Source organism: Bombina bombina, chromosome 2 (genome assembly GCF_027579735.1).
Source record: "Bombina bombina isolate aBomBom1 chromosome 2, aBomBom1.pri, whole genome shotgun sequence".
Taxonomy (NCBI): domain Eukaryota; kingdom Metazoa; phylum Chordata; class Amphibia; order Anura; family Bombinatoridae; genus Bombina; species Bombina bombina.
The window spans coordinates 434,938,400-434,945,670 of NC_069500.1; positions in this window are offsets into that span (position 1 = coordinate 434,938,400).

Sequence of the window (7,271 nt, forward strand, 5' to 3'; positions counted from 1 at the left end):
GCTTCACAATTTGCAGAACATAAGGACGGAGAGCTTCATTCTGTGGGTGACGGATCTGATCCAGGGAGACCGGATTCAGAGATTTCTAATTTTAAATTTAAGCTTGAGAACCTCCGTGTATTGCTAGGGGAGGTATTAGCGGCTCTGAATGATTGTAACACGGTTGCAATTCCAGAGAAAATATGTAGGTTGGATAGATACTTTGCGGTACCGGTGTGTACTGACGTTTTTCCTATACCTAAAAGGCTTACAGAAATTATTAGCAAGGAGTGGGATAGACCCGGTGTGCCCTTTTCCCCTCCTCCGATATTTAGAAAAATGTTTCCAATAGACGCCACCACACGAGACTTATGGCAGACGGTCCCTAAGGTGGAGGGAGCAGTTTCTACTTTAGCTAAACGTACCACTATCCCGGTGGAGGATAGTTGTGCTTTTTCGGATCCAATGGATAAAAAATTAGAAGGTTACCTTAAGAAAATGTTTGTTCAACAAGGTTTTATCTTACAGCCCCTTGCATGCATTGCGCCTGTCACTGCTGCTGCGGCATTCTGGTTTGAGTCTCTGGAAGAGGCCATTCGCACAGCTCCATTGGATGAGATTATGGCCAAGCTTAAAGCACTTAAGATAGCTAATGCATTTGTTTCTGATGCCGTTGTACATTTAACCAAACTAACGCCTAAGAACTCCGGATTCGCCATCCAGGCGCGCAGAGCGCTATGGCTTAAATCCTGGTCAGCTGACGTGACTTCTAAATCTAAATTGCTTAATATTCCTTTCAAGGGGCAGACCTTATTCGGGCCCGGCTTGAAAGAAATTATTGCTGACATTACTGGAGGTAAGGGTCATACTCTTCCTCAGGACAGGGCCAAATCAAAGGCCAAACAGTCTAATTTTCGTGCCTTTCGTAACTTCAAGGCAGGAGCAGCATCAACTTCCTCCGCTCCAAAACAGGAAGGAACTGTTGCTCGTTACAGACAGGGCTGGAAAGCTAACCAGCCCTGGAACAAGGGCAAGCAGGCCAGAAAGCCTACTTCTGCCCCTAAGACAGCATGAAGAGAGGGCCCCCTATCCGGAAACGGATCTAGTGGGGGGCAGACTTTCTCTCTTCGCCCAGGCTTGGGCAAGAGATGTCCAGGATCCCTGGGCGTTGGAGATCATATCTCAGGGATATCTTCTGGACTTCAAAGCTTCTCCTCCACAAGGGAGATTTCATCTTTCAAGGTTATCAGCAAACCAAATAAAGAAAGAGGCATTTCTACGCTGTGTACAAGACCTCTTAGTAATGGGGGTGATCCACCCAGTTCCGCGGACGGAACAAGGGCAAGGGTTTTACTCAAATCTGTTTGTGGTTCCCAAGAAAGAGGGAACCTTCAGACCAATCTTGGACCTAAAAATCTTAAACAAATTCCTAAGAGTTCCATCATTCAAAATGGAAACTATTCGAACCATCCTACCCATGATCCAAGAGGGTCAATACATGACCACAGTAGACTTAAAGGATTCCTAACTTCATATACCGATTCACAAAGATCATTATCGGTACCTAAGATTTGCCTTTCTAGACAGGCATTACCAGTTTGTAGCTCTTCCCTTCGGGTTAGCTACGGCCCCGAGAATTTTTACAAAGGTTCTGGGCTCACTTCTAGCGGTGCTAAGACCGTGAGGCATAGCGGTGGCTCCGTACCTAGACGACATTCTGATACAAGCGTCAAGTTTTCAAATTGCCAAGTCTCATACAGAGATAGTTCTGGCATTTCTGAGGTCGCATGGGTGGAAGGTGAACGTGGAAAAGAGTTCTCTATCACCACTCACAAGAGTCTCCTTCCTAGGGACTCTGATAGATTCTGTAGAAATGAAAATTTACCTGACGGAGGCCAGGTTATCAAAACTTTTAAATGCTTGCCGTGCCCTTCATTCCATTCCATGCCCGTCAGTAGCTCAGTGCATGGAAGTAATCGGCTTAATGGTAGTGGCGATGGACATAGTACCATTTGCGCGCCTGCATCTCAGACCTCTGCAATTATGCATGCTAAGTCAGTGGAATGGGGATTACTCAGATTTGTCCCCTCTACTAAATCTGGATCAAGAGACCAGAGATTCTCTTCTCTGGTGGCTTTCTCGGTTCCATCTGTCCAAGGGGATGACCTTTCGCAGGCCAGATTGGACAATTGTAACAGGTTGGGGCGCAGTCTGGAACTCCCTGAAGGCTCAGGGATTATGGACTCAGGAGGAGAAACTCCTCCCAATATTCTGGAGTTGGACAACATCACGACTGTGGCCTACATCAACCATCAAGGGGGAACCAGGAGTTCCCTAGCGATGTTGGAAGTCTCAAAGATAATTCGCTGGGCAGAGTCTCACTCTTGCCACCTGTCAGCGATCTACATCCCAGGCGTGGAGAACTGGGAGGCGGATTTTCTAAGTCGCCAGACTTTTCATCCGGGGGAGTGGGAACTTCATCCGGAGGTCTTCGCTCAACTGATTCAGCGTTGGGGCAAACCAGAACTGGATCTCATGGCGTCTCGCCAGAACGCCAAGCTTCCTTGTTACGGATCCAGGTCCAGGGACCCGGGAGCGGCGCTGATAGATGCTCTGGCAGCCCCTTGGGTCTTCAACATTGCTTATGTGTTTCCACCATTTCCGATGCTACCTCGACTGATTGCCAAGATCAAACGAGAGAGCATCGGTGATTCTGATAGCGCCTGCGTGGCCACGCAGGACCTGGTATGCAGACCTAGTGGACATGTCGTCCTGTCCACCATGGTCTCTACCTCTGAGGCAGGACCTTCTAATACAAGGTCCTTTCAACCATCCAAATCTAATTTCTCTGAGGCTGACTGCATGGAGATTGAACGCTTGATCCTATCAAAGCGTGGCTTCTCGGAGTCAGTTATTGATACCTTAATACAGGCACGGAAGCCTGTTACCAGAAAGATTTACCATAAGATATGGCGTAAATATTTATATTGGTGCGAATCCAAGGGTTACTCATGGAGTAAGGTTAGGATTCCTAGGATATTGTCCTTTCTACAAGAGGGTTTAGAAAAGGGCTTATCTGCTAGTTCGTTAAAGGGACAGATTTCTGCTCTGTCTATTCTCTTACACAAACGTCTGGCAGAAGTTCCAGACGTCCAGGCTTTTTGTCAGGCTTTGGCTAGGATTAAGCCTGTGTTTAAGACGGTTGCTCCTCCGTGGAGCTTAAACTTGGTTCTTAAAGTTCTTCAAGGGGTTCCGTTTGAACCCCTTCATTCCATTGATATTAAGCTTTTATCTTGGAAAGTTCTGTTTTTGATGGCTATTTCCTCAGCTCGAAGAGTCTCTGAGTTATCGGCCTTACATTGTGATTCTCCTTATCTGATTTTCCATTCAGACAAGGTAGTTCTGCGTACAAAACCTGGGTTTTTACCTAAGGTAGTTTCTAACAGGAATATCAATCAGGAGATTGTTGTTCCATCATTATGTCCTAATCCTTCTTCAAAGAAAGAACGACTTTTGCAGAATCTGGACGTAGTCCGTGCCCTGAAGTTCTATTTACAGGCAACTAAAGATTTTCGTCAAACTTCTTCCCTGTTTGTCGTGTACTCTGGTCATAGGAGAGGTCAAAAAGCTTCGTCAATCTCTCTCTCCTTTTGGCTTCGTAGCATAATACGTTTAGGCTATGAGACTGCTGGACAGCAGCCCCCTGAAAGAATTACAGCTCATTCCACTAGAGCTGTGGCTTCCACCTGGGCCTTTAAGAATGAGGCCTCTGTTGAACAGATTTGCAAGGCTGCAACTTGGTCTTCGCTTCACACTTTTTCAAAATTTTACAAATTTGACACTTTTGCTTCTTCGGAGGCTGTTTTTGGGAGAAAGGTTCTGCAGGCAGTGGTTCCTTCCGTTTAAGTTCCTGCCTTGTCCCTCCCATCATCCGTGTACTTTGGCTTTGGTATTGGTATCCCATAAGTAATGGATGACCCGTGAACTGAATACACTTAACAAGAGAAAACATAATTTATGCTTACCTGATAAATTTATTTCTCTTGTAGTGTATTCAGTCCACGGCACGTCCTGTCTTTTTAAGGCAGATCTAAATTTTAATTAAAACTCCAGTCACCACTGCACCCTATGGTTTCTCCTTTCTTGTCTTGTTTCGGTCGAATGACTGGATATGACATGTGAGGGGAGGAGCTATATAGCAGCTCTGCTTGGGTGATCCTCTTGCAACTTCCTGTTGGGAAGGGAATATATTCCATAAGTAATGGATGACCCGTGGACTGAATATACTACAAGAGAAATACATTTATCAGGTAAGCATAAATTATGTTTTTCAGTGCCGTTGTTTTTCTAACACCCCACTCCCACCAACTTTAGACCTCAATAACTGCCTAGTGCAGTTGTTTGTAATTAAAAACTACAATGCCCTCTATTTTGAGGACATATGGTGCACTTTTAGATAGCGCTAATTGCCATTATAATGGCTGGTTAATTATTGCGCTCCACTTGTAATCTAGCCCTTTCTGAGAATAACAAATAGTACAAATAGTTAAATCTTTAATACTAGTAATAAACACAGTTCAATATAAATGGTTCAATTATTTTTTTTCCTTTGCCAGGTACATATATTGAGAAGTTCATATACAAAAAGAGAGAAGTGCTCAACCTGGGAACGAACAATAGCATAATAGCTTGTTCCATGGCTATTTACCACACTAGGAGCAGCCTCTTTTTGCGCAACATGTGCCTTTCACAAATAAGAACTTTCCTGTAGTATATCAGTCTGCTCCTTACTAAACAGTACAGACCAGTCCCAAAATACCAGGCAATCCCTCTCTGAATGAGAGAAATGGCAAAACTCCAGACATAATAGAGGGATTTGGCTGCACCTCACTGACAAGGCCCACACCAGGCCAAAACATACGCCTAGGGTTTTGCCATTTCTCTTGTTCTGAGAAGAATTGCCTGGTATTCCGGGACTGGACTGTAGGGCCGTTCTGGAAAATCAGACCAGCCCTGGAAATGTTTGAAGACAGGCCCCAGAACCCCTTGGCCGTGCCTTCACCCCTCCCCCCACTTTACCTAGGGCCTTTTTCTGCCTCTACAGGCCTCCATACCCTTATCAAGAGCAGAGCGGCCATAAAGAAATAGGCTGTGCATGCGCACAAGGCTCACTCCGTGGCCTCCCTGATGAAGGTCCCCCCCCCCCCCCCGATATACTACAGGAAAATTGTTCTATGTGAAAGGCACACGTTTAACAAAAGAGGCTGCTCCTAGTGTGGTAAATAGCAATAGAACAAGCTATTATGCTGTTGTTCGTTCCCAGGTTAAGTGCTTTTCTCTTTTTGTACATACACTGAGTAGGGTTTTTTAACCCACTTACTATTGTGGAGCAGAAGGGAAAAGACAATGGAAATATCACACAGAGAAAGATAACAAACAAACAAAGGGTATGTCAGACACTTTTTCCGTGCCCCGAGAGTTCTTTATATTTGCAGCTGCATTTATGCCTAGCAGTGTTTCCCAGACCCAGTCCTCAGGCCAGATATTCACCAATCAGCTGATTATTTCACCTGTTCTCAGTTAAGATATTATAAATATCTGGCCTGGTAAGGGTCCTGAGGACTGGAGTTGGGAAACACTGAATAGTAACACCACACCGCAGTGGTTTAGGGTATTCAAGGTTGAAAATTTTGCGGTGCCAAGAAATCTTCCATGCTTGGTACAGGCTTTATGTACCTAGAAATAAACAAGTTCAGGTCCCAGTAAGATGCTGCTTTCCAACAAGTCTCATTACTTTTAATAAGAAACAGCCTACAACTTGCAGAGTTACAGGTTCAATTGCTGTCTTTCTGAATACAGTGACAAATGCCTCTGCAAGGTCTGCAAGATTCTGTTCACAGAGCCCAGTAAATGTGAATGCGTCAGCCCAGTGTGTTGGAGGGATTTTGAGTCAGAGTTGATGAGTGAGTTATTGTCAATGTTGATGAACCAGAAACAGGGTGGAATATCTGTAAATAGATATCTCTAAGTCTATTGGAACACAGCCTTAGTAAATAGTTTTCTTTGTATATTTTGTCTACCTTTCTTTCTAATGACACAGTGAATCCACGGATCATCTCTAATTACTATTGGGAAAATTACTCCTGGCCAGCAGGAGGAGGCAAAGAGCACCACAGCAAAGCTGTTAAAGGGACATAAAACCCAATTTTTTTCTTTCATGATTCCGATGGAGAATACCATTTTAAACAACTTTCTGATTTACTTCTGTTATCTAATTTGCTTCATTCTCTTGATATTCCTTCCTGAAAAGCATATCTAGATAGGCTCAGTAGCTTCTGATTGGTGGCTGCACATATTTGCCTCATGTGATTGGCTCACCCATGTGCATTGCTATTTCTTTAACAAAGGATATCTAAATAACGAAGCACATTAGATAATAGAAGTAAATTGGAATTTTGTTTGAAATTGTATTCTCTGTCTGAATCATGAAAGAAAAATTTGGGATTAATGTCCCTTTAAGTATCACCTCTCTTCCCTCCAACAATCCCAGTCATTCTCTTTGCCTACGTTAAAAGCAAGGAGGTGGTAAAGTTTGCTCTGCTCCTTCCTGGGGTTTAGCCGTAGTCCATGTCAGTCTCTTCAGTAGAGCAGTGGTGGCTTTTAAGCAATTTGTGGGGTATAATCCTCACTACTTCTACCAAACAGTTGTTGCTGCCCTATCTTAAAAGCCTGAGTAGGATTATTCAGTCTTTCTTTGTCTTTTCCACAGGTCCATGTGAGAAGGTGTGCTTCTCAAACCAAGTGAGCTGCCCTGCTGCCAGGCAGTGTTGTATTCAGGTAAGTGCCTAATTTTATTTTCTTGGGTCAGGAGAATATTGCACTTTTACAGTTAAATCTGTATGGGACTTTTTATATTAATACAATCCTATTTGGGCTTAATGGGATTCATATGGGCAGTTATGTAGGCACTGGGGGCTTGTGAAGCAGTATCATATTTGCAGATATGCTGCTGTTATGTGAGAGGTAACTCTTTATAGAGGCTCAGCTCCGGTTTAATTCCGGAATTGGTGGTATGTGTTTTGTATGCTTTATTATGTGCCGGCTACAGGGAGTATAATGGCGATTTGGAGTTCAGTTTTGGAGGGCGGGCGTTTAGGAGGCGGCAAGATAGTGTTGCGCACATCCGGTTTTTCCTTCTGTGCGATCCGGTGTAGAGTTCGTTGCGGCTCTGCTAGCAGCTCTGGGTCCGGATCGTTAAATCTCATTTTTCCCTTCTTCCAGCAGGACAGGTA